This window comes from Bos grunniens, chromosome 4 (assembly GCF_055505025.1).
Source record: "Bos grunniens cultivar Pamir isolate PY7600 chromosome 4, Bosgru_T2T1.0, whole genome shotgun sequence".
In the NCBI taxonomy this organism is placed as follows: Eukaryota; Metazoa; Chordata; class Mammalia; order Artiodactyla; family Bovidae; genus Bos; species Bos grunniens.
In genome coordinates, this window is record NC_141168.1 from 62,351,627 (window position 1) to 62,379,241 (window position 27,615).

Sequence of the window (27,615 nt, forward strand, 5' to 3'; positions counted from 1 at the left end):
TTATCTGCACAAAGAAATAAGGAGTCAGTTTTCTAGTATAAAGAGATTAGCTTGCAGCTCAGCTTCCCATGCCCTGCCATTTTATGCAGCAAGCCTAAGGTCTGTCATCCTTGTATCTATGGAGGGGCTCAGCTAGAGTCTAACTTTTCTGTTGAACATCTCACTGTAGCTGCTGATAAAATCCACAAAGGAGACAAGGACAGTCTCATGAAAAAAAAAAAAAATTATTCTGTGTATCATAGACCAGGTGAAAGGCAGAGGCATACATTATTCTTTGTCCTGCCTTTGAATTGCTAGCCTATCAAAAGTCCAAAGCTAAAAATTGTATCTGTATTCGTGGTAACTTGGGAATGTTCCTTGCATTGAGGCATCATTTGACAAGGAGATAACAACCTGCATTAAGAAAGTGAGAGCATCTCTTGGGAGACTGGCAGGAATGGTAATGGAGCAGTGTGCCGTGCAGATGAAAATCAACACTTCAAAGGGAGACTGGTATTGAATTCTCTTTGGAGACAGGGTAAAATTCTTAGTAGATTGCTATTGCATTAGTTTTGTTTTTTTGTCCAAAATCTGATAGACGGTACTAGACTATTGTGGATTCCTCTAAGGCTGGTCTTCCTTTCTTGCCGGGCACATGCCATGCTCATCCCCAGCCCCTGGCCATTGCTAGTGCTGTTTCCTTTCATAAAATTCTTGCCCAGACCATCCTTTCATGCAGCTACCATCCATACTTCGTACTATGAGCCAATGGTAGTTACACTGTGGTAGTTAGTTAACTGTGTCCCACCACTAAAGTAAATTTGTGTGTGTACATATTATTCATGTTAATCCTGATCACAGCTCTGTAAGATAAATACTATTACTATTCTCAATTGACAAATAATTAAATTGGTGCCATAGACATCCAGTAATTTGTCCAAGGCTGTTCAGTTAGTGAATGGAGAAATCCAAATTTGAATCTAGGTCCTCTGACACCACCTACCATACTCTTAGCCACTATGCCACACTGCTCCCTATTGTAAATCAAGTATCTTTACATGTCCATAAAGCCATAATCATCAATTCCTGTTCATAGCCATATGCTTTCTTTTCATTCCAATTGCATTGTTTGCAACATTCATTCCAGCACTTGACCTTATGTTATCATTGATGATTATCTAAGGTGTTTATTAAAGGAAAATTTTTCCCTATTAGATTACATAGTCTTTAAGAGAATATGTACACCAGGGAAGCCCCAGTATTTTTTGTATCATACCATTTTATTTTTGTATTATACTAGCCTGGAGAAGGCAATGGCACCCCACTCCAGTACTCTTGCCTGGAGAATTCCAGGGACGGGGAACCTGGTAGGCTGCCGTCTATGGGGTCGCACAGAGTCGGACACGACTGAAGTGACTTAGCAGCAGCAGCAGCAGCCTGATAGTGCAAATGCTCAATACCTAGTAAATGAACTAAATAAGTCACTTAGTATAGTTGCACTAAATTTATTAAAGGTAAAATAAATACTACAGTCATCATTCAGAGACCCATTTTGCTAAGCATTACAAAATCAAGACCATGGCAACTTTCACCACATGTCTGTGATCACCCCCTGTGATGTGTTGGCTGACCAGAACACTATAGAAATTCAGCTCTATTGTGTAGGCAGGGCAAGTGAGTACATTTCTGAACGATTCAATAGTGAATAGGTCAGAGGGCTGTCAAGTTAAGACACTAAAGCGATGTGCTAAAAACAAGCCAGAAGCAATGCAGAAATCAATAAAGACATCTAAGAAATAGCTGGGGTTGACCAGACTTTCTGGGCAGGTCTGCCAGCAAGATGTGCTCTAGTTTATCCATAAACCAACCACTACTACAGAGATAAAACAGAAGAGATGTAACTAGTGTTAGGTTTTCTTTATTGAGACTTAAGGGAGACATATCAAGATAATCGCTTATGTATAATTGATGCTTCTGAGGATGCTGGCTATCAGTAGGCCTGTAGGCTAATTCTGAGCCTCCTGGGAAATACCCTTGGCATGAATCATGTAAGAGGACAGTTTCCATTACAGAAGATGCTCCACAGTCGAGTGATTAAGAGGATTGTCTCTAATATGAGACTGCCTGCTTGAACATCATTTACAGATGTGAGAACATGCACAAGTTATTCAACTGCTCTGTGCCTGCATCTTCATCGCAAGTTAGCATGTAGTAAAAAGAAGGCATATTGATTAGCTATTTTAAATACGTTGATGCCTACACCTTTCTTAGCACAGTGCCTGGCTGTGATAAGTATGAGCTCAGTAATGAAGAGATGGGAGAGTGAAGGATGTATGTTACAAATGTGGACAGAATAGGGTGTAGCCATTAATTTATTCAGTGAGTGTTTATTGAGAATCTACTTTGGTGGATGTTGGGTATGGAATCTACACAAAATCAACCTGATCCCTATTTATATGGGTCATAAACAAGCAAAGATATAACTATATCATTCTCAATTATGAAGAAGTGCTCTGAAAGAAATCTAGGAGACTGAGATAGAGAGTAATGTAAGAAGATCTATTAATATTTAAAATTGGCTGGCTGAGACAATTGCCTTGAGAATAACATCTAAGGTGAAACTTTAAAGACCAAGAGAATACAATGATGTCAACAGGATGGAGTGGAGAAGTCATCAGGCAGAAGGAGTCCCAGCACATGAAGCCCTAAGGAAGGAAAAATCTTAACCTGATCTCTTTGCTAGATTAGGAAAGAAGGTTACAATGATGGAGCCAAGATGAAGAGGGAGAGAGCCACTCAGGGACAGGTTGAAGGCAAGAGAACTGGCAGGACAAGTTAGTTCAGAGCTTTGTAGGCTACGGTGAGGAGTTTGGAGTTAATAGGAAGGGTAACAGGAGGTTATTGAAAGGATCCAACTTTCATCTAACTAGATCCAACTTTTATCCAACTAGATCATCTGCTCTATGGTGAATATGTTGCTGGAACAAGAATGAAAGCAGGAAAACCAATCGGGCAGCCATTCTAGTAGTCCAAGCTAGAGATAAGAATGGGTTGAGCTTGGGCATGGATGGAAGCAGTGGGTAAGAAGAGAGGTAGACAGGATTGAGATGCATTTTGAGGCAGCATCTATAGGACAAACACATAAAAGCACATTTATATTTGATATAAAAAGGGATATAGATTGATGATCCCTGTCAAATCTATGTCAGTTTTAAATAGTGTAATATAAAGACAGCTTAAAAGTCACTATTGATCTGTAGTCAATTGTATTTAAAGGTTTTATCAATTCTAACATGTGCATTAAAAAAAAAGAAAAACTCTCTGAAATCAAGATTATTGTATAATTGAAGACAGATGAAAGGAAATGCTATATCTGTCATCGTTTATTTAATGGCATGAGAAATTCCCAGGTAACATTTTTCCCATGCGTGACTTTAAATTTATCCATAGATCAGTCTTATGGACTCTGTGGGAGAGGGAAAGGGTGGGGAGATTTGGGAAAATAGCATTGAAACATGTATAATATCATGTATGAAGCGAGTCACCAGTCCAGATTCGATGCACGGTACTGGATGCTTGGGGCTGGTGCACTGGGACGACCCAGAGAGAGGGGAGGGGAGGGAGGAGGGTGGAGGGTTCAGGATGGGGAACGCGGGTATACCTGTGGCGGATTCATTTCGATATTTGGCAAAACTAATACAATATTGTAAAGTTTAAAAATAAAATAAAATTTAAAAAAAAATAAAATAGTATCCTACCGGTAAAAAAAAAAAAAAATTCTTCAAGCTCAAGCTGATTAGGACCCTAAAGCTGTGAAATTTAGTTTCTGATATCAAAGCATACAACAGGGCACAAGAAGAATGGTGTTGTATACCAAGTGTTTCTGCTATAAATTAACTCCCCTCAGTTGAGAAAGTGGGGCAGAGATGACCAAGAAAAAAAAATGTAGCAGAGCCCATAAACTAAAGGCTGTTATTTATTTCCTGTTACAGAATTATTCAGAAATGAGTACATTTTCAAGGCATTTGTGGGAATTGGGCAGTTGAGTCCCCTTGTGATATTTTAAAGTTTCACCCAGAAGAGTTTATCTACATTTATAATAATACGGTTGGAGAAAGAGATGGCAACCCACTCCAGTATTCTTGCCTGGAGAATCCCATGGACAGAGGAGCCTGGCAGACTGCAGTCACAGGGGTCACAAAGTGTTGGACATGACTGAGTGTATGTGCATAATAACACTGTAATTATTTTCTGACTTCAATCTGCATTTTAATTGTATAAAACTGTATTTTATATGATGATTAACAGTTGCCCATGCACAAGCTCACAAGTCCTGTTGATGTAAACCTTTTCCCCTTGCTGCACCATTAGATGGCATAGCTTTCCGAGTGGGCGATTCCACCCATGCATCCCTGCCTAAGAACTCACTCTCCTATGCCAGCTGAGCTTTGTGTTTCTGCTGAGTCACTACAGCTGACGGACCCATCTGGCCGGTAGCCGTCACAGATAGAGAACTCATTTTGAACAAATGGACCAAGTGATCCAGGTGGCAGTGAGCTGAAGTGACAACCCAGAGCCAGCCATACACATAGACTGAGTAACCGGCTGTCTCTACTGGGATTTGAAATAACCTTGAAGAACACACTCCCCAGGCTTGGCTCTCTAGCAACTTTTCTCACTTGATGCTACCATATTGGCTTACTTGACAACATTACTCACTCCTTTGAATTATGTTACTAAAGATGCCACTAAAATGCATGTTTCTTAGAACTGTCTGTAGGTTCCTATGCCCTCCCTGTACCACACAACCAGCCCCATAGAAAATCATGTTTCTGGCATCCTCAGACTGTCCATAGGCACTTTTCTGAACTCTCACCTAGGTGACTTGCTCTCTGCTTCCTTTTCTACGTTAATCTATAAATTTCAATTTAGGTGTTGTGGTTGACATAATAACATCTATAAAGAAGCCTTGAACATCTAGAAAAAATTATGAGTGACTTTTGTTGTTTTAGTCTCTAAGTCATGTCTGACTCTGTGTGTGTGTGTGTGTGTGTGTGTGTGTGTGTGTGTGTGTGTGAGCCAGGCTGCCAGGCTCCTCTGTCCATGGGATTCCCCAGGCAAGAATACTGGAATAGGTTGCCATTTTCTTCTCCAGGGGATTTTCCCAACCCAAGTATCAAATCTGTGTCTCCTCCATTGGCAGTCCAATTCTGTACCACTGAGCCACCTGGAAGGACCATGAGTTACTCTATCAGAGATAGAGGAAGGAAAGCCACCAAAAATGAGGTACTTGGGGACTCAGATTCAGGCAATAGAGAAAGTAAAGGATGAAGGTGGTGGATTGGGACAGTTAGAGGTTTAAAGGTAAGCACATAGTGGTTGACTGAAGGAAGGGTTGTTTAACACAGAAGTAGATAGGTTAGCTTTACTTTTATCACCATTGGGGCTACGGAAATATTTATTAGAGTTCTACATATAGATGGGTAGTATCTTCTAAAATGTGTTATGTGGAACATCAATCCCATGAGATGCTTTATGAAAACAGGATTCCATGGATTAATAAAAGCAGGAAATGCTGCATGTTCAATTCTCCTCTCAGAAATTCACTTGACATGTTAGCATATTGGAGGCTTTTCATTAAAAAAAAAAAAAAAAGTGATTTGACTTGTTTAACTTCTTTTTTCCCAAATAAAAGACTAGAGAAACATAGTTTGATAAGTTGTGCTTATGCAATTTAAAGAGGCAAAAAATAAATAAATAACCTTTATGAGTAGGTATTCAAATAACAAGAATCCAAACCAAAGGTTTCCAAAATTTTGAGTTCTCTGCTCTAATTAACCTATTATATTTATTTAAAAGTTACATACATATAACTATGCAATAATTTATTATGAACATTATAGCACACATAAAATAGAAATCTAGATGAGAAAAATGAGAACAATTGTCATGTTTACTCTCTTTCTTTATATTTTACTGTTTAAAAACATTTTTCTCTTGCCAAAGTATTAATGACACCTTTTAGTGAACAAAGTAATTAAAGTTTTTAAATATATTTTTGATTATTGACCCTCTGGGTTTATATCCTGGTTTAAGAATTATGCTATAGTGAGTCAAAGGGGGGCGGTTTCCAAGTGGAGTTTGTTTCCATATTAGATTTAAGTAATTAAATTACATGAATAAAGGTAACTCAATATATAAAGTAATACAAGTGGAAGATGGCATTGAATTACATTAACTAATACCTAAAAGGTGTAATTATATACATGGGATTGCCATGGAAGCAACCTAGATGTCCTTCAACAGATGAATGGATAAAGAAGTTGTGGTACATTTATATAAATGAAATATTAGTCATAAAAAGGAACAAATTTGAGTCAGTTCTAGTGAGGTGGATGAACCTAGAGCCTGTTATACAGACTGAAGTAAGTCAGAGAAAAACAAATGTATATTAATGCATATATATATGAAATCTAGAAAAATGATGCTGATGAACCTATTTGCAAGGCAGGAATAGAGATTCAGACATAAAGAAAAGCCTTATGGACACAGCAAGGGCAGGAGAACATGGAATGAATTGAGAGAGTAGTATGGAAATATATATACTACCATATGTAAAATGGGCTTCCCTGGTGACTCAGACGGTAAAAAATCTTCCTGCAATGAAGGAGACCCAGGTTCAGTCCCTGGGTTGGGAAGATTCCAACCACTAGTGGTTAGATAGCTAACCACTCCAGTATTCTTGCCTGGAGAATCCCATGGACAGAGAAGCCTGGTGGGCTACAGTCCATGGGGTTGCAAAGAGTTGGACACTCCTGAGCAACTAACACACACGTGTGTAAAATAGACAGCAGTGGAAATTTGCTGTATGACACAGGGAGCTCAAATCAGGTGCTCTGTGACAACCTAAAGGGGTGGGATGGGGTGAGAGGGAGGTTTCAGAGAGAGGAGACATATGTATGCCTATGGCTGATTCATGTAGATGTATAACAGAAACCAAAACAACACTGTAAAATGACTATCCTCCAATTAAAAATAAATAAACATTTTAAAGCCCTAAAACAAATAAAGGGAAAGGAAAAGTGAAAAAAAGAACAGCATTAGTAATGGTGGACATGGATCCATATTTTAAGTAAGCTTCTAGATTATTTACTTAGTTTGGGTTTCTTGTCTGATCTGGTAATATCATTATAACATTTTCTATGGTATTTAGAGTGCTGTACCCAACACCTCTCTGTGGAGGTGTCTTATACATGGTTCCTTAGTGGGACTCTTGTAAGACTTTCCAGACATTTCAAAAGGATTAGCATAGATAGAATTAGACAGTATAATTATCTGTGAACTTGGTGTGAAAGTAAAGTAGCTCAGTCGTGTCTGACTCTTTGCAACCACATGGACTGTAACCTACCAGGTTCCTTTGTCCATGGGATTTTCCAGGCAAGAATACTGGAGTAGGTTGCCATTTCCTGCTCCAGGAGATCTTACCCAACCCAGGGATTGAACCCAGATCTCCCGCATTGTAGACAGATGCTTTACCATCTGAGCCACCAGGGAACTTGATATAATAAACTGCAAATCTTCATAATATGCCAAAAATCAGGTGAAAGAGATCTCAATCATCAGCTATCCTCACCTTTCCTTCAGGGTACTCTAGATAGATACATGATCTAGGACCATAGAACTTGGCAGGGTAACAAAGACCAGAACCCATCTGAATATCAAATATTAGCAAAACATTCTTACATTAAAATATGCATTCTAGTATTTTTCTTCTTCTTCCATCCTCCAGTGGATTGTCTTGCTTATCTTTTGGGCTACATGAAGCTCATTTTGGAGACTTGTCCATATTTTTAAGAATTTCAACTTCAATTCTAACCTATGTCAGGCCTGTTCCACTTCTCAGGAGAGTATTGTTTTTAAGCACATGGGCAGATGAAACCACAAATCAAACTTCCTTCAGCCACCAGTACTCCTTCAGGTGTGTTTTAAAAGCCCCTAGACATCGAGTACTCTGAGTTCATTTTTCAATTGAATTTCACAGAGAAAGATTTCTGAAGGAAGTAATTTAGACCCTTGATGTGCAACCAGATAAAATGACAAGATTGTCAAAAAGGAATGATATTCCAGAAAAGGAGAGGAACTATCAGAGCTATTTTCTCTTACATGACAATGACTTTATCGGACATTATTACTTTAGATTAATGTGTGTGTATATGTATGTATGTGCACATGGAAAGAGGAGCCTGGTAGGTTACAGTCCATGGGATCACAGAGACTCAGACATGACTTAGCAACTAAATCAAACAAAATACCTTTGCTAAAATGTCTGTTGCTTAATAAATCTTGCAATATAAATGGATTTATTTTTCCCCAGAAATTTTAAAGCAATAAGGTTCTTCAGTAAGGCTTGTAAGGAAAGAAAACAGAGATATGCAGTAAAAAATGAACCTCTGATTTATTAAGGGTGGTCTGAGAGTCAACTGTGATAGGTAAAAGAAATGCTTAGTGCAGTGCCAGCCGCCTGCTTTCAATAGATCGTAGCTACCATACCTGTTACATCACCACCTTGTGTTGTAGGAAGATCACAACCCCTTTACAACAATGAAGAAAATTTCCTTTTAAACGAAAGTTATATTGCTATATAATAACAATAATTAAAATTGCAAGCAAAAGTAATATATTCAGCAACACATATTTAAGTGAGAAGTACAGTAGGCCTTTGGGAATGAAATAGGAAATTAGAGGATAGGAATCTTTAATAAAAGAAAGATCAAGCAATCCCCAGGAATACATAGGAAGGGCCAAAAATCTCTTATTAATCAAGTAGGACATTGTGGATTGCCAGTGAATAAAATCTTAATAATTTGCATCATAATAAGTGAAGCTGAGTTATTGGTTTCTAAGTGTCTCCAAGACACTGACTGATTTACTATGTATCACATCAATGATTTTTAAGGAAAATTTCCCAGTGTTAAAATATATCACAGCTGGTTTAAAAATGTTTCCATCTGGCATCATAGTTGAAGTTTATTTTTGTGCTAAGCCATGGATATGATAAAGAAGAGTTTTCCAAATTGCTTGAAAATGATAAAGTGATAGCTAAATGAAAAGAGAATAGCCATCAGGAAGGCAAAAATTTAACACTGCCATATAGTGCTGCTAGGAGTGAAATTCACTTAAGTGCACTGGAAAAACTTTCTGGGGGTATCTGCTTAAGTTCATGGGATGTTGATCTCATGACCCAGAACTTTCACTCTTAGATTTATGTCTGGCAGAGTTGCATACATATGTGCTCCAAGAGACTTATAAAAGAATATTCTTAGAGTAATTATTAACAAGAAAAAACTGGAAATGATCTAAATGTACATTAACAGTAGAACAGAAGGTAAGTTGTGATATATTTATATAAGAAAATACTATATAGCAGTGAAAATGTATGAACTATAGCTATTCGCAGCAATCTGAATGATATTTTAAACACAATCTGAAATGAATGAATGGATCTTGTAATTCCATTTATATGAACTTCCAAAACCTCAAAAGTGATCTATGGTTTGAAATCAGGATAGTTGTTGGGAGGAAAAGGGTTGTATAATGATTAGGGAGATATATTTGTAAGTCATGACCTAAGTGGAGGAGGACTTACATTTTTTTGATCTGTTTTATTTTTTAAATTGAAGCTATGGTTTTTCCTGTGGTCATGTATGGATGTGAGAGTTGGACTGTGAAGGCTGAGCGCGGAAAAATTGATTCTTTTGAACTGCAGTGTTGGAGAAGACTCTTGAGAGTCCCTTGGACTGCAAGGAGATCCAACCAGTCCATTCTGAAGGAGATCAGCCCTGGGATTTCTTTGGAAGGAATGATGCTACAGCTGAAACTCCAGTACTCTGGCCACCTCATGCGAAAAGTTGACTCATTGGAAAAGACTCTGATGCTGAAAGGGATTGGGGGCAGGAGGAAAAGGGGACGACAGAGGATGAGATGGCAGGATGGCATCACTGACTCGATGGACATGAGTCTGAGTGAACTCCAGGAGTTGGTGATGGACAGGGAGGCCTGGCATGCTGCGATTCATGGGGTCGCAAAGAGTCGGACACGACTGAGCGACTGATCTGATCTGATCTGATAGTTAATTTACATTGCAGGCAAATTCTTTACTGCCTGAGCTACTAGGGTTTCCCTGCAGGAGACCTGGGTTCTACCTCTGGGTTGAGAAGATCCCCTGGAGGAGGGCATGGCAACCCACTCCAGTATTCTTGCCTGGAGAATCCCCATGGACAGAGGAGCCTGGCAGGCCCTAGTCCATGGGGTTGCAAAGAGTCAGACACAACTGAATGACTAATCACAGCACAGAATAGTTAATTTACAAAATTCTATTAGTTTCAGGAATACAGCATAGTGATTCAGTATTTTTATAGATTGTAATTTATTAAAAGTTATTATAAGATAATGATTATACTATGCTAACTAATATATGGGAGAAGGCAATGGCACCCCACTCCAGTACTATTGCCCAGAAAATCCCATGGATGGAGGAGCCTGGTAGGCTGCAGTCCATGGGGTCGCTAAGAGTCGGACACGACTGAGCAACTTCACTTTCACTTTTGACTTTCATGCATTGGAGAAGGAAATGGCAACCCACTGCAGTGTTCTTGCCTGGAGAATCCCAGGGACGGAGAAGCCTGGTAGGCTGCAGTTCATGGGGTCACACAGAGTCGAACACGGCTGAAGCGTCTTAGCAGCAGCAGCAGCAACTAATATATATAGCTTATCTTATAGCTTATCAATTTTATACATAATAGCTTGTATTTCTTAATCCCATACCCTTAATTTGCCCCCTCCTCTCTCTCCCCTTGGTAACCACTAGTTTATTTTCTGTATCTGTTCATCTGTTTTTGTTTTGCATATACATTTGTATTATGTTTTAGATTCCACATTTAAGTGATATTATATGACACTTATCTTCTTTACCTTTAGAATAACAGGATCAATATGTGTACATTTTATCTTTGAAAAAAAGGAGAAAGAATACATCCAGATGCTTAGATTTTGTCTAGAGTTCTAGACTTTTAGGTTTTTAGACATCTTGTTCTAGGTTTTTAGGAAATCAGTTGTACTGGATTCTATATCAACTCAGCATCACTGCCAGTGATCCTGGAATTCTCTTGCTCAGAATCCCTTCCCTATGTAATTCTGGATAATAGTATACAAATGAGAGGCACTTGCTTTGGGAAGGAGAAGAAAAGGAAAAACTAATGTCTGCAGTTGTAGAATCACCCAGTTCGGTGCCTTATTAGGTTGCTTAGGCTGTCATAACAAAATATCACAACATGAGTGACTTAAACAACCAGCACATTTTTTTCCTCTCACAATTCTGCTGCTGCTACTGCTGCTAAGTCACTTCAGTCGTGTCCGACTCTGTGCGACCCCATAGACAGCAGCCCACCAGGCTCCCCTGTCCCTGGGATTCTCCAGGCAAGAACACTGGAGTGGGTTGCCATTTCCTTCTCCAATGCATGAAAGTGAAGTCGCTCAGTCGTGTGCGACCCTCAGCAACCGCATGGACTCTAGAGGCTGGCAAGTCTAAGACCTGCAGCATGGGCTGACAGGTTGGAGATACGAGAGCCAGTGGTACATGTGAAGTCTGAAGGCAGTCTGAGGACAAACTCTTTGCTCAGGGAGGACAATCTTTAAGTTCTAAACAGGCCTTCAACTGATTGAATGAGGCCCACCCACATTATGAAGGACAATCTGCTCTACTCAGAGTTCAGTGATTTAAATGTTAATCTCATTGAAAAATACCTTCTAAGTTAACATGTAAAATTAACCATCCTACAAATAACATAACTTACGTTTGGGCGTTGATGTCGAACTCCTACTCACAGAATTGGTTCTATGCTTGGACAGGTCTGACTAAAAAGATGTGTTTATCTCATCCCTGTTTTTCGCACCCTAGCTTTGCTTCATCTTTCTACATCTTCTATGAACAATAACAAAATTTCACTCCCTATATGGTGTATGATAATGATCGCAAGGAATATGTCTACAGTTATGAGGTTCATGCATTATTTATAGTTTTCATCAGCTATTTATTTTTAAACCTCCTGGGCAATCCACATTACAGTAATTATGGCACAGCCCTATGACAAGCTAGAGATCAAGGAAGTGCTCAAACATCTGTGATAACGCCTTCTACGGTTTCTCATTACTGGAAGCACTAGTAAAGTGTGCCTTTATTTTCTGCCTCTGTGTTGTGATTATAAGAAGCATTAACTATTTTAGCCTGTCTTTGACTGAAAAGAGAACAGCTTTTCTAAGATGGCTTGTGATTACACAGTCACCCTTTTTTCTTTCTTACTCTCCGAGCCACCAGGGACTTTGCTATATAGTATGGAGAACTCAGTTGTGGTTCTAATAAGAGCAGTCATGGTAACCGGAACTCATTTCTGTCATGGGATGGATTTACTAACTTAGCAAATTAGGAACATGTACTATTGTATTTTTTGTGAAATACTTGTGAACAAGAGAAATAAACGAGGACTGGTTGTAAGCATCAGTATAAGAAATTGCAGTTGATTGAAAAACCATGAATAAATAGCATTCATTAAGGAATTGATGTCATCCCAAAATGCATGCTGTATGTATGATTTGTCATAATGTCTCTTGGTCTTCTCCGGTTCTGTAATTGCTTTGCCCATGAATGGAGGGAAATGGTTTAAGATGCTACATCCTATTTGGATTTTAATGGGAGACACTACATACAAAAGAGAATGAGTTAATAATGTTGTGGCTACAGTGATAGAGACAAATGTGGGGGTACTATGGCCGCACTGAAGAAGGTACCTCCTCCACGTAAGCAGAGTTGAGTAGAGAGGTGAGGGCCAGTTAGGCTTACTTCAGTATGTCAATCCCAGTTTGATCCTTAGTTTCTATATTTTGGCCACTTCTTGTAGGTACTTTTAATTGGGTGCCTCTTTTGAGAAAACAATAGGAGAGAAAATGGCAACCCACTCCAATATTCTTTCCTGGAGAATTCCATGGACAGAGGAACCTGGTTAGCTACAGTCCATGCGGTCACGAAGAGTTGGACATGACCACACCACTAACACACACACACATCATTTATGTACTAATAAAACCAAAGCACAACCAAAAACCCTTTCCTTCTCCTCAAAAAACTCAAGGCTGATACAAACATACAAGATTGGAGTAAAGACAATGGGAATATTCAACACTAATATCTGACAACAAGAATGGGGATAGGCTTTTCCTTTCTAAATTTCTAAATTATTAGCATTTTCTCTTCAGTAAGCATATATTACTTTGATAACATCAAAAAATAATCTACTTTTTGATTTTGCAGAGAAGTAATCTCTTCCAACCACATATTGGATTAGAGAGAAATCTCCTCCTCCCTCAGTAAAAACTCTATAAGCTACTTGACATCTTCCATTTTCTTTGTGTCTGTGGGAGGGTGAAGGTTTGGCAGCAGACAAATCTTATCAGTTTATCCACTGGTAATTGGGATGAATTTTCTAATTAATTTCAGAAACCACTGAAATGTGTGATTCTTTAGAAAAATTGCAGCACTGAGCTATGGACTCCTGGTGACATTTTGTGAACCAAATATTATTATTTTTAATTGATCAGATGCAATCCTTTTGCTTCTTTTTCTAAATCAGAGTGCTTTGTGTGTCTTTGAAGTAAACTTGATAAGCTTGGAACTTTCATTGTGTCTTAATGCTACTAATAGTAGCTTTGCTGAAAACTATTATAAAATGAAATAAATTTATTCAAAGTAATATGTCATTTTTGATAGTTTTCTGTAACATCTTGTTTACATTTCTCCTTCTCTTTTTTTGCTTGGATTCACTAGATTAGCACCAAGGAAGAAAATAGATTTGACAGACATATGGGTAATAATTGATGACAATCAAATGCAATTGAATTTCATCCTTTTGAAATCTATAGGTAGCAAGGTACTATTCACCACTGTTGTGATTTACACAACTTTTTCACTTGACTTAAGAGCTCAGGTATCAGCTCCTTTTCCTTCTCATAACTCACTTCATCTCACACATCCAGAATCTACTTATTACAATTTGTGTGGTTAAAAGCCTTTCTGAAGGAAAATTCACTGGGGCAAAGTGACTTCCTCAGGTCCAGTTTGGAAGCCTGGTTCTCCACAACTTCTAGACTAGGATTTCCAATACCAAATGCATGGAATTATATAATGAAGTAATGGACAACCTCTGCCATATATCTCAGAGGATAAAACAGAAATCCCAAGATACTGTTGTTCAGTTGCTAAGTAGTGTTATAGACTCTTTGTGACCTATGAACTGCAGCACTCCAGGATTCCCTGTCCTTCACTGTCTCCCACATTTGCTCAAACTCATGTCTATTGAGTCAGTGATGCCATCCAACCATCTCATACTCTGTCACCCCCTTCTCCTCTGCCCTCAATCTTTCCCAGCATTAGGGTCTTTTCAAATGAGGCAGTTCTTTGCATCAGGTGGCCAAATTATTAGAGTTTCAGCTTCAGCATCGGTCCTTCCAATGAATATTCAGGACTGATTTCCTTTAGAATTGACTGGTCTGATCTCCTTGCTGTCCAAGGGACTCAAGAGTCTTCTCCAGCACCACAATTTGAAAGCATAAATTCTTCAGTGTTCAGCCTTCTTTGTGGTCCAACTCCCACACCTGTACATGAGTACTGGAAAAACCATAGCTTTGATGAACTGGGTCTTTCTTGGCAAAGTGATATCTTTGCTTTTAAATATGCTGTCTAGATTTGTCATAGCTTTTCCTCCAATTAGCAAGCATCTTTTAATTTTGTGGCTGCAGTCACCATCCACAGTGATTTTGGAGCCCAAGAAAAAATCTGCCACTGTTTCTACTTTTCCCCCATCAGTTTGCCATGAAGTTTGGAGCCCAAGATATTAGTGGAGACTACAGATAAAAGTCATATGTTTCTATCTTTAGTGTGCCTAACAGTGTTCTCCAGGAAGATGTGTCCAAGTTCTAACACCAAATACCTCTCAGCATGACCTTATTTGCAAATAGGACCTTTATATTGAACACTGCAAGATGAGATTATCCTGGACTTAGGGCAGACCCTCAATATTCTTATAAGAAGGGGAGAGGACATAGACATACAGGGAAGAAGTTTTTGCAAAGATGGTGAGGAGATGTGTGGGGGAGGAGCATGCAGTCCCAAGCCAAAGAACCATTCAAGACACCAGAGGCTGAGGGGCAAAGTGGGATTTACTTCTGGAGCCTTTGGAGGTAGCATGGCCCTATTGACACCTTGATTTTGGAATTCAGGCTCTAAAAACTGTGAGAGATTCCATTTCAGTTGCTTTAAGCCACCAAGTTGTGGTCATTGGTTAGAATAGTCCAAGGAAACCAACAGACACTTTGATACTAGGAAGCAGGCTGCTTTTGTAACAAATATATAAAAATATGCAAGTTGATTTGGAATTGAACAGTTGATTTGGAATTGGACAAGTGGTCCACTCAGTTGGACCATCTGAGTGGTGGATCAAATGGTAAAGAATGTGCTTCCAATGCAGGAGACCCAGGTTCAATCCCTGGGTCAAGAAGATCCCCTGGAAAAGGGAATGGATACCCACTCCAGTATCCTTGCCTGGAGAATTCTATGGATAGAGGAGCCTGGCAGGTACAGTTCATGGAGTCCCAAAGAATTAGATACAACTGAGTGACATACTTTCATAGGCTGGAAGAACTTTGATATGTATGATAGAAAAAGCCTGCACTGAAGATCTAATTAATGAAAATAAATACACTAAAGGCTATTTTGGTGAGGGCTCAGAAGGAAATAGAAAGTACAGTAGAGAAAGTGCCTTTTATCTGAAAGGATACTATATTGTTGTAAACAAAATGGTGATAGAAATGTGAATGTTGAAGTTATTTCTGTAATGACTCAGTAGAAAATGAGGAACATGTTATTGGAGGTAAGGTGATTCTCATTATAAAGTGGCAGAGAACATGATTGAATTGCATTCTACTTTTGGATGGAAAAGAAATGAACTTGGATATTTAGCTGGGGAGATCGCCAAACAAAGTGTTGAAGATGTGGCCTGATTTTCCCTTGTTTATAGTAAAATGCAAAGGGAAAGAGAAGAATTGAGGAAGGAACTGCTAAACAAAAAGGAAGCAGCACTTGATAATTTGGGATGTTTTCAGGGTACCCAGGTTGCAAAGGATGCTAAAATGAGGAAATTCGTTGTTGGGAAAGCAGACTCTGAAGTGAAGCCCAGGAACATGGCTGGGAAACCTTTGGCTGAAGAGACTAGGTATGTGGATCATGGTTCTGCTCAGCCACTTCAGCAGGCACAAGTAATAGAGATGGGGTTATTCAGGAAAGATCTGTGGAGCCCCTCATGTCTAATGATACACAGTAAGCCTATGAGGTTTTTAAGAATGTTGAAACGCTGCCAGCTTGGATTGAAGGGGACAGAGACAGGGATAGAGAGAAGAAGGCTCTGTGAGGATGCAGGCAGAGACTGGGGTTAGGCCACCACAAACCAAGAAGTGCTAGGGGCCGTGTGAAGTTAGAAGAAGCCAGGAAAGATTCTCCCTTAGATCCTTGAGTGGGAGCGTGGTCCAGCTGACACCTTGATTTCAGACTTCTGGCCTCCAAAACTGTGAGAGAATAAATTTATGTTGTTTGAGGCCACCAAGTTTGTGGTAATTGTTACGGCAGCTCTAGGAAAGTAATTTATTATCTATTACTCTTTTTTTCTGATTCTGTCTATGCAGATGAAGGAATCATACACTTAAGCTCTGGCTCTGAGTTCCTCTAACCCAGTCCCAGTCGTATTTATTCTACCTTTGGATATTCCAAAGGAATAAACTCTCCAACCCTCCCCCGTTAACTGTTTCTGGGAACAACATACAAAGCTTTATACATTGTACAAAGCCTCATTAGCATCTAAATCTTATCATCTTGGCAACAATGAATTGGAGGTCATTTTAAGTGTTTTGAAAGGCTTTTAAAAACGTACTATCATGATGGTGAATAAAAAACTACAGCTTGTTGTATACACATATTGGTAGGATAGAGAAATGAGCAGGAGAAAGGGCTGGGAATATTGGAGAAAACCAGTGAAACTTTCCAGTAAATTTTATGGATGTTATATTCACACTCTTTTTACAATATTATATATTTATGCATGTATAATCTTTTTAGCTATTAAGGTTTATGGAACAACAAAGTACTTAATGATAGTTCGTTTTCCAGATTCCATCATGTGTCTTATTCACATGATAATTGTAGCAATAATGATTCCCACTCATATTTAACTTCACAGTTTGCAGAAGGCTTGTTAGTAAACTATGTAGCTGATGTCTACAAAAATAAGTTCTTACAGCAATTCTGTGGTACACAGGGGACTTGTTCTTATCTCACCTTACAAATAAGGAAACTGAGGCCGGACTTTCCAAGTTCATAGAATAAGGATCAGAACATTGACCAGAACCCAAGCCCCCTGATTCTAGCCAGTGATCTTTGGTTTCTTTCTGCTGACTTCTGAAAAGGTGACTGTAGTAAAGTTATAAGTTTATATATTCTACCTATTCTTATTTTATGATTGAGAATTTTACACCTAAAAAAAAAATGTGTGAATCTCTTTGTTTAATGGCTTGCTTTTCTGAACATATGCTTTGAGACTTTTTGCATTGATAATGAAATTAAACAAGGGATGGAGATAAGATGCATTTAAATTTATTTGTTTCTTTGTCAAACTATGGTGTTCTACCACTAATGGGTGTGGTTTAAGGAGAAAGTGCTTATGCTGTATTGGACATAGGATGGTGACTTTGTTTTTTTTAACAATCTGAGAGTATTGTATTTTTTTAATGTTATCTAGGACCTATGGGTGGAATGAGATTGACCCAGAAGGGCAATCTATTATCACTAGAAGGCCAAGGAAACTTCTAGGAAATAATTTTAAAATATTTATACACTGAGTTCCCCTAAATCTTTAAGGAAGGAAAATGAGTCAATGCAATGAAAGGCCAATGTGTTTTATGCTAGTAATTTGGCAGATGTACAAAGGTCACCATGAATAAGGATACATTTTGAGGGAACATTCAAAAAAGTCCTTTAAATTTAATTATTTAGTTTTTTAAAAAGAACCATTAAGGAACTAATAGTTTAGCTGAATTGATACCTGGAAAATAATCTCCGTCTAATAGAAATTTGCTTCAAAGGCAGAGTGCTTCTCAGAAAATTGCTAAAAATAAAATAAATTAAGCATACCAGAGTCAAACCTATTTTCTCCTTGCTGCTGTTGATGTTGGTACAATCACATATTTCCAGAATAACAGCTACTTAGGGTCCCCGCAACATCAGGGAACTGAAAATACTTAAATACTTGTCTTTGAAAAATGTATACTCAGGAACCTGAGGGCAGTGGTTAGTCATGCAGTGTGATATATTTTTACATACATAGGTAAATGCACATAAAAGCAAGATGAGAACACTGGGGTCATTTAGATGTTTAAATTGACAATATAGACTTGAGAGTCCAGAAATATGAATGTTAATATTGTTGTATCAACCTTGACACACACAATGCTGGAGAGGGAGCTTTTCTGAGATGACTGTGACTACACACACCTTTCGAGTGGGAGGTGAGAGTACCCACTGATCTCAGGAGGGCTTACTTTGTGAATGTCATTGGGCCTGCAAATGTAGGAGGTATCCTAGGACTGCCCAGAGATACCAGGGATGTGGGGCAATCATCTTGCTTTTCCTTAATTCTAATCTGGGCTTTCTGTCCCTTCCATGATGAATGACAAGCTGAACATTCTCTTGTTGAATTATTATGCTCCGTAAAGTAAGTGAAAATTAAGAAATGTCAGCTTATTCAATTAAGTCCTTGAGCATAGGAAAAAGAGAGTCAGATCATTTGTGTTCATGGGTTCAGTTGTTTTAAAAGACTGCGTGTGGCCATCCAGGTTTTGGTTTTGGTAGTCATTGTGTAGTTTCGCTTTGCAAAATGATTCCAAGTTTCAAACTCAAAGCCATTAGTGATCATTAGTTGTCATTCCTATTTGAGTATGCCAGTAGAAAAGACAAAAGCCCTGGTTAAACTACCTAAACCAGAAGAATCCAATGAGATTTAGAAATTCCTTTCTCTAAATTGTCTACTATCCCCTCACTAGACACTGAGGCATGCAGCGCTGTGTCATTGTTTATTTTTCTTACTTCTGTTAATCCATCTATCTTATTTTGGGCACAAGGGTATTGCTTAGGGTCTGTTCTCTTCTTTCTGTTTCTGTTTATAGATCCAGAAACTTCTCTCAAGGGCATGTCCTTCCTTTTTCCATTTGCCAAAGGTTGATGAGTGCATACCCATACACATAACTCTCAGGGCAGTTTTGCCCAGTGGGTGAGGGACAAAATTGGCAGAAATGTGTTTGGTAGGGAAAAAATAGTAGCTGCGCAGTCCAAATCTCTCTTAAAAGATACCGAGTTGGCTGTCACAGAGCTTAAGCTCCTGATGGACAAAGAATACCAAAAGTACTCATAGAGGCCTATGAGCTCATAGGGAAGACTGACCCTCTTCCAGCCTGTCATCCTGAAGGAACTGATGGGAAACATCCAGAAGACGCCCATGTGCTCCTCTTTGACCTCAATATGTGATGCAAGTGAAGAAGTGACACACAGAGTTACATGTACTGCTATGGAGATGATTTCCTCCAATATCACAGACACTGTCACCCTCAGAAAATGCCAGTATTACCACACTATGCCCTATATCTGAATTTCTGTCAGTCACACAAGAAGCCCTCAGTCAGTGAAGAATCTGCCTGCAATGCAGGAGACCCAGGTTCGATTCTTGCATTGGGGAAATAACCTGGAGAAGGAAATGGCAACCAACTCCAGTATTATTGCCTGGAGAATCCCATGGACAAAGGGGTACAGTCCATGGGGTCACAAGAGTCAGACAGGACTTAGTGACTAAACCACCACCACACAAGAAGTCCAAGAGACTTAGCTCATCCCATCACATGGATGCTCGTTCTCAAGCAGCTTGAACTATCCTGTAACTAGCTCACATCTCCCACTTTTTTCAACCCCCAAACCTTTCTTCTTCACCCACAGGGAAATATCAGTCATCAGAAACGTCCCCTTCTACTTCAGCTCTTCTCAGATTATTGCCTTCACCCTCTTTTTCTAAAATCTGGCTCTTTCTAGAGGACACTTAAAGAGTTGTCTTCTCAAGTTGTGGTGGTTTTCTCTCTCATGCCCTTCATACTACTGGGTCTGGAGTTTAGATAATTTTATTTCCTGATTCTTCTCATCTCTTTCAGACCTTTGTTCCTTCTTGTCCTCCAGACCCCCTGATTTCTTTTGAAATTGTTACTAAGAGATTACCCTCTACCCAGACTGACTGCAGTTATCCAACCAAGCCTCAGATCATTTTTCTTCATTTCTTAAAGATTTTATCATATGATTCACACCATTACTACTTTGTCACAATTTTTGGTGATTCTATATTCATGCAGAAAATCTGATCACTCCTGGCTTTTTAGTTCCTTATTCTCCTTTTTGGCTAGAATCATATTCCCTACTGTATCAGCTGCCCAATCTCATGTGGTTATCCTAGACTTCGTCATTACTAGTAACAGCTCTCCTTCCATAACCTCACTTTTAAGTACCCCACTCTCCAATCCACTCTTCATATCTTTCTAACACATTCCTGCTGTTTCCTTCCCCAGACAATTCATCAACTTATCTGAAGTCTTCAGTCTATGGGTCATATGGATTTTTCATTCCAGACATTTTCTCAAATCTTTAAAATTCTCATATTCCTTCATCTAAACTTAGATTCTGTGGTCCATATTTATGTTTACCTCTTGTTTACATGTTCAACCATTTGGTCTTTTTCATTACATCTTCTCATATGCCTGCAAAACCCAGCTCCAGTCACATTCAACTCTCAATCTCTTCTGTATCTACTCATGTCTGGACAAAAGTACACACAAATATTCTCTTATCTTAAATAAATGCACCTTATCTTCAAGTTGGATCTTGGTTCTGTCCTCTGACTCTTTGAATTTCCTTTGTAAATTTTCTCTTACTCTCCTAGATGACTATTTCACTTCTTTGTCTAACATCCATCTCTACCATTCTCTTCTTTTGCTCTTTTTGAGCTAAAAAAAAAAAAAAATTGCACTTTTTAAAAAAATTTTTGTTTTTTCAAAAATTTTTGTATGCTTAACAATAGGTCTTTGGTTATGGTTTTTCCTGTGGTCATGTATGGATGTGAGAGTTGGACTCTAAAGAAAGCTGAGCACCAAAGAATTGATGCTTTTGAACTGTGGTGTTGGAGAAGACTCTTGAGAGTCCCTTGGACTGCAAGGAGAGCCAACCAGTCCATTCTGAAGGAGATCAGCCCTGGGATTTCTTTGGAAGGAATGATGCTAAAGCTGAAACTCCAGCACTTTGGCCACCTCATGTGAAAAGTTGACTCATTGGAAAAGACTCTGATGCTGGGAGGGGTTGCGGGCAGGAGGAGAAGGGGACAACAGAGGATGAGATGGCTGGATGGCATCACTGACTTGATGGACATGAGTCTGAGTGAACTCCAGGAGTTGGTGATGGACAGGGAGGCCTGGCTTGCTGCGATTTATGGGGTCACAAAGAGTCAGACACGACTGAGCGACTGAACTGAACTGAGATGTTCTTGGCTCCTGTCTGTCTCTTTTGCTACATCCTGTAAATCAGTACTACCTCTTGTGTCTATTGTTTCCTGCTGCTGCTTAGTTCAATCCTTTATTAACATCTCACTGGACAATTTGAATAGATTCCTATTGCCTTGCTCTTTCTCAGTTCTCTAGCCCAGACAAGAGAATTGGGTTAAATCAACACATGATGAATACATGCAGATTTTAAGAGTTGAATCTTTTATGAATTCTTTGTTAGGTTTAGCATCTTAGGAAACAGCTTCTATTATATCATATTTTTCAAAAGTTTCATAAGATTACATACTGCTTATTGAAGAAAATTGTGATTTCTTACTCTGGTAATAAAAATCCACAGTGATACTTTTTGATTTATATATCTTGATGAGTGCTGAATTATTGATGATTTCTTCAATATGTACTATGAACTTTCTCCATTCTCTTCCCATGTATGGAAATTTGATCAATCCTTTAAAAAAGTAAGTGAGTAAAATAATTAGTCATATAATAAGCATCCATATTCTTGCCACTCAGATTGAGAAACTGAATTTACCATCTTTTTTTCTTTTCATGAGTTATTTTAGTTCCCTGAGCAGGGATTGAACCTATGCTCCCTGCAGTGGAAGTGCAGAGTCTTAACCACTGGACTGCCAGGCAAGTTCCAATTTATCATCTTTTATTACAGAATTTTTATTTGTCAAAAGGAAAAGAAATCATTGTGGAAAGAGTAAAAGGGTCCTTAACCACCACCTCTGATTGTGTTCTTCTATACTTTTACTTCCATAGTTTATACTCTTGTCAGTATTTGTGCGTATTCTTCACTCTACTTTTGTTTTGCATCTATATATATATATATATATGTGTATATATACTGGAGAAGGCAATGGCACCCCACTCCAGCACTCTTGCCTGGAGAATCCCATGGACGGAGGAGCCTGGTGGGCTGCAGTCCATGGGGTCGCTAGGAGCCGGACACAACTGAGCGACTTCGCTTTCACTTTTCACTTTCATGCATTGGAGAAGGAAATGGCAACCCACTCCAGTGTTCTTGCCTGGAGAATTCCAGGAATGGGGAGCCTGGTGGGCTGCCATCTATGGAGTCACACAGAGTTGGACACGACTGACGCGACTTAGCAGCAGCATATATAGATAGATAGATAGATAGATGGTTGAATGCTTTCTCAGCTTTTCTCTGGAGCAGAGGCAAAGGATGGGGGAGTACTAGGGCAGATTTTTTGAAGAAGTTGTCTTTCATATGGGCAAAGAATTTTCTATCCAACTTTTAAGACCCAGATTTACCTGTCCTTTAAGATCCATTATCCTTCTTGTTATGTAGAACTCCAATGCCAACATATTTGGAAATCTTTTTTATGCCTTGTATCATGTGAGGTTTATATATATATGCATAAATATGCTTCTTGATATTGGCATTACTTTTTATCATCTCTGAGACTATCTTTACATCTGCACCTGCAAAATGTGTTGCAGAATATACACATACAGACATTTAAAGCCCCATGCATGCATGTATATGTGTATACTTAATTATATCCCTCTGTTCCCTTTTTTTTTTTTACTTCAAATATAAAAAAATAAAGGAATGAATGATAGAATGGTTGACTAAGGAGCATCTAACGCTTCAGATTCAGTAGGTGCTCATTATCTAAGTGATGTACCATACTGCTAATTCTTCATTCCTTTATTACACATGGCACTAGTAAAAAAGTAATAAAGGGCTCTTAGCTACTTGAAGTGTTCCCATAACCTATAGGAGCATCATTTGTCTTGGTGGCAGCTAGGAAAGGAGCAAAGAACAATTTGTCTTTTTTTGACTCATATTTCCACTTAAATGTAGAGAGATAAAAAGCAAGAGACAGCTTGTACTAATTAGGAGGAGAAAATTTAAGAGAATATTGCTCTTGGCAGTGTTCAAAATACCAAGGTCAAACACGTACATTCTGTAACTCTTTGCTTCTCCACAGAATAGTGTGTTGAGAAAGAGGATTGTATGGTGGCATCTTTTTGGATTCTACAACAAGGGCCTAGCAACATGGAGTCAAAAGATTAAAAGTCAATTTCTTAAATGGTCACTGGGAAACCATAAGATCCTGTTTATTCATTAAACATCGTTCTTAAGAACATTAATCTAAGCCTGAAAGATTAATTCACCCGGGTCTGCTGCTCCCTTGGGGTACCATTTATTTGCTCTGTCACTTAAAAATGGCTTAGACAATGAGGTCCAAGGACTCATTCTCCTTTCACTCCCACTCCCTTATATATCATATAATTCAGCACTGTCATGACTTTTTGACTGACTTGTGGTTCATTTGTATGGAATTACCAGTTAGTTTCTTGCTTCCATAGAAAACCACACACATATACCTCCTGGAAAAAATCAATCTGTTCAGTGTCCTTTTTTCATTTGTTGGCAGATTAAGAAATAAAATAGATGTCTGGTAAAGACTAAGATTTCCTATTTTGTTAATCTGAAAGTCCAAGTATGCCCATTAAATTGCTCATCCATGCCATTAATTTCCCAGGAAAGAGTTAATTAGCCAATTTTCTGAAATGTTCTACAAGATCAGTAACACAATACTACTAAAATGACCTTAACTAATTGAAACTAATTTGCATCTGTCAAAATAAACAAATAAAATATGTTTAGGAATGCAATTTCTTTAATTTCTACTGTACATATTCACTAAATTTCTAATTTTGATTTCTTAGGGTCTCACTTTTCATTGTCAGGTGGGGATCATTAAATTCTAACCAGAATTAAAACACATTTACTCTCTATTTGAAACTGTTAATAAAATCTATCAGTCCTCTTTGTTCAGAGGAGACTTTCATTCAATTCCCTTACTGCTTACTTTTCTATGTGGCATTGCAAAATAATTGCATTATACTTAGGGCAATTGTATTTAGGGTCCCACATTGATATGGTTTTGGGGGGTTTCCCTGATGGCTCAGATGGTACAGAATCTGCCTGCAGTGCAGGAGACCTGGATTCTATCCCTGAGTTGGGAAGATCCCCAGGAGAAGAGGACAGCTATCCATTCCAGTATTGCCTGGAGAATTCCATGGACAAAGGAGCCTGGCTGGCTACAGTCCATGGGGTCGCACAGTCTAACATGACTGATAAACTAACACTTTTGCTTTTCACCACTTTAGGACAATTGCACATTGTCAGGACAAAGCCCTTTTATTTTAATATAGTTAGGTAGACATCTCAACATTGAAGCACAAAGAGAGATCCCATGACAGATGTCTAGTACGATGTTCCTTAAGAATTACATTTTATTCTACAGAGTGTAAGTTCCATGAGGGTAGTAGTCCTTTTTAAGCTTATTCATAACTATATACCATTGCTTTGCCTAGTGCTTGTATAATAAACACTCAATAAATGTTAGCATTTATTGTCGTAAGTCATGCTGCTGACCTTGTTTACTCAGACTAAATTATGCAAATTCTAACATAAATATTGTATATATCTGACCTTCACTGGTATATGCAAATAACAATAGCCCTGTTTTAGGTGATGTTTTATGAGTGTTTTACTTCTTTTATAAGGCTAATCCAAAGCAGTTGACCTTAACCTTCTACATAAAGCATCGCTTAAAACTATATTTTAGATTCTGTCATAATTCATCCACATAAACCCCACATGTAATAGATTGGATTTTTTAATATAAATCAGGAATAAATAAAATCATGCTGCTGCTGCTGCTGTTAAGTCACTTCAGTCGTGTCTGACTCTGTGCAACCCCATAGACAGCAGCCCACCAGGCTCCCCCGTCCCTGGGATTCTCCAGGCAAGAACACTGGAGTGGGTTGCCATTTCTTTCTCCAATGCATGAAAGTGAAAAGTGAAAGTGAAGTCGCTCAGTTGTATCCAACTTCTAGCGACCCCATGGACTGCAACTTACCAAGCTCCCCCATCCATGGGTGGGTGCTATTCCTTCCTCTCTCTATAGTTGGAAAACTAATGTAAATCCTGTTTTGGTGGGCCAACAAGAAAAAGAGATTAGCTCGTGACTGAGAGCTACTGCTCTTCCTCACCTCTTCATTATCCTTGAATTCTTCCATTTGAGATACATTGGAATTTTCTCTTCTTAAAAGGCTTTTATTCATGTCTCAAATCTCTGTATCAGGTGTGTGGTGCAACAGACTGTCATTTCGCTTTTTCTTTAGGGAAGCAACTTTTGAGAATACCACAGACGCCAGCTTTTCATGCTATATTTAGAAGATAATTTGCTGTACCTTCTTGGATCGATTTTGCCATCTCAGTTACTTTGTGAGAGATAATTGACATTCTTTGTGCTGTGACAACTGTATGTGATGGATTAGTTCTAGTGGTTGACACTGGTTAGTTTCATATCATTTGCAGAATTTCATAAGCTACAAGATCCAAATCCTATGCAAGACACAAGAGATTTCCAGGAATATAGTGGAACTTTAGTAAAAGAGCAAACATATTCTCTCTTTAAAGAAATTTTGAATCATTCGAAGTCGTGAAAAAGATGAAAACTCAGTAGACTATTAGTAAAACAGTATTTAATGGTCAGCATATATTATAATTGAAAATTTTCAAGGTATAACTGTAACTAAATATTGTGGTACTTTTATATCAAAGCATTAGAGCCTTAAAAGAAGTAGCTAAATGACTTTTAAAGAAACTAATTGCTTACAAATTAGCCTGCAAAAGTTAAAAATTCTTTCAAAAGGATTCATAACTTAGTTATGTTTAAAGGAGTACATGATGGGGATATATTCTGGAGACAATTTTCTCTTATAATCTTGAATATTAATTAAATACTGATAGAAATAGTAGTATCTATTAAAACATTGAATGATAGAAGATGTATCCATAGAGGGATTGAGAGATCTTAAGACTTTGAGTTGTATTTTCTTTCGTAATGACTTATCTAGTTGTTTACCTCCTTACATTTTATACTCTCAAAGCTTATTTTCCTTTAAGTATTCCAAGTTTAGATGTAATTTAAAGATGTAGTCTCTATTTTGTTCAACATAAATATTATTCATTCTCCTTCACTTAAGTGATTTAATTTCTTGTAGCTCTTCTATATTGATCTTATATTGTTATATTTAACCTCACAATGTTTTTTTCACTGATAAGTGAAGGAGGCTTAGTAATATAATCTACATGTTAATGGCTGGGAAGGAATGACTTGAGCCTGAACTAATGTAAACACAAAGCCAAAATACCCAATTGCAAAGTATAATTTACATGTCTAAAATGTTCAAACAATATAGAAATTAGTTTACTAATACACAGACTTATTATTTAAAATGAGTCAATGCCACAATGCCACAATTCATTGATCAAGTTCTAACTGTGTACATTTCCGTTTCACTTTCTAATACACTTCCTAATACACTAATACACTTCCTATTACACAGACTTATTATTTAAAACGAGTCGGTGCCACAATACCACAATTCATTGGTCAAGTTCTAACTGTGTATGTTTCCATTTCACTTCCTAATACACTTACTATTATACAGGCTTATTATTTAAAATGAGTCAATGCCACAATGCCACAATTCACTGGTCAATTTCTAACTGTGTATGTTTTCATTTCACTTCCAAGTTGGCCAGACGATCCATCTTCACAAAACTTAGAACCATCTCTCTATACTTTATGCAAAACTATTTATACTCAGACTTGATGGGTCTTGATTCCTCTGAGTGTCTTTGGGCACCAACCATATTACTCTTTATTGAATCTTGCCCATCTAACTGAACCAAATCACCATAAAAGATTTTCCTTTCAAATACTGTTTATAGTAGTTTTCAACGTAACTTTCCTGTTTCTTCTTATGTATATCTTCTTTACTCCCTCCCTTCTCTCTCCCATGCTTATTTTTCCCTTCCCTCCCTATTTTATCTCTTCT

The 27,615-nt window shown here is 38.2% G+C and overlaps 1 long non-coding RNA gene across 5 annotated transcripts in view; it reads left to right on the forward strand.

Annotated features, from left to right (window-relative positions):
- LOC147374245 (uncharacterized) overlaps nucleotides 1-11,372 on the forward strand; it is a 305,158-nt gene extending 293,786 nt beyond the window's left edge. For all 5 annotated transcript variants that reach the window (XR_015162543.1, XR_015162541.1, XR_015162542.1 and 2 more), the window contains one exon: nucleotides 9,660-11,372. This is a non-coding gene — a long non-coding RNA (uncharacterized LOC147374245). The remainder of the gene's footprint in view (nucleotides 1-9,659) is intronic.
- The last annotated feature ends 16,243 nt before the right edge of the window (nucleotides 11,373-27,615 follow it).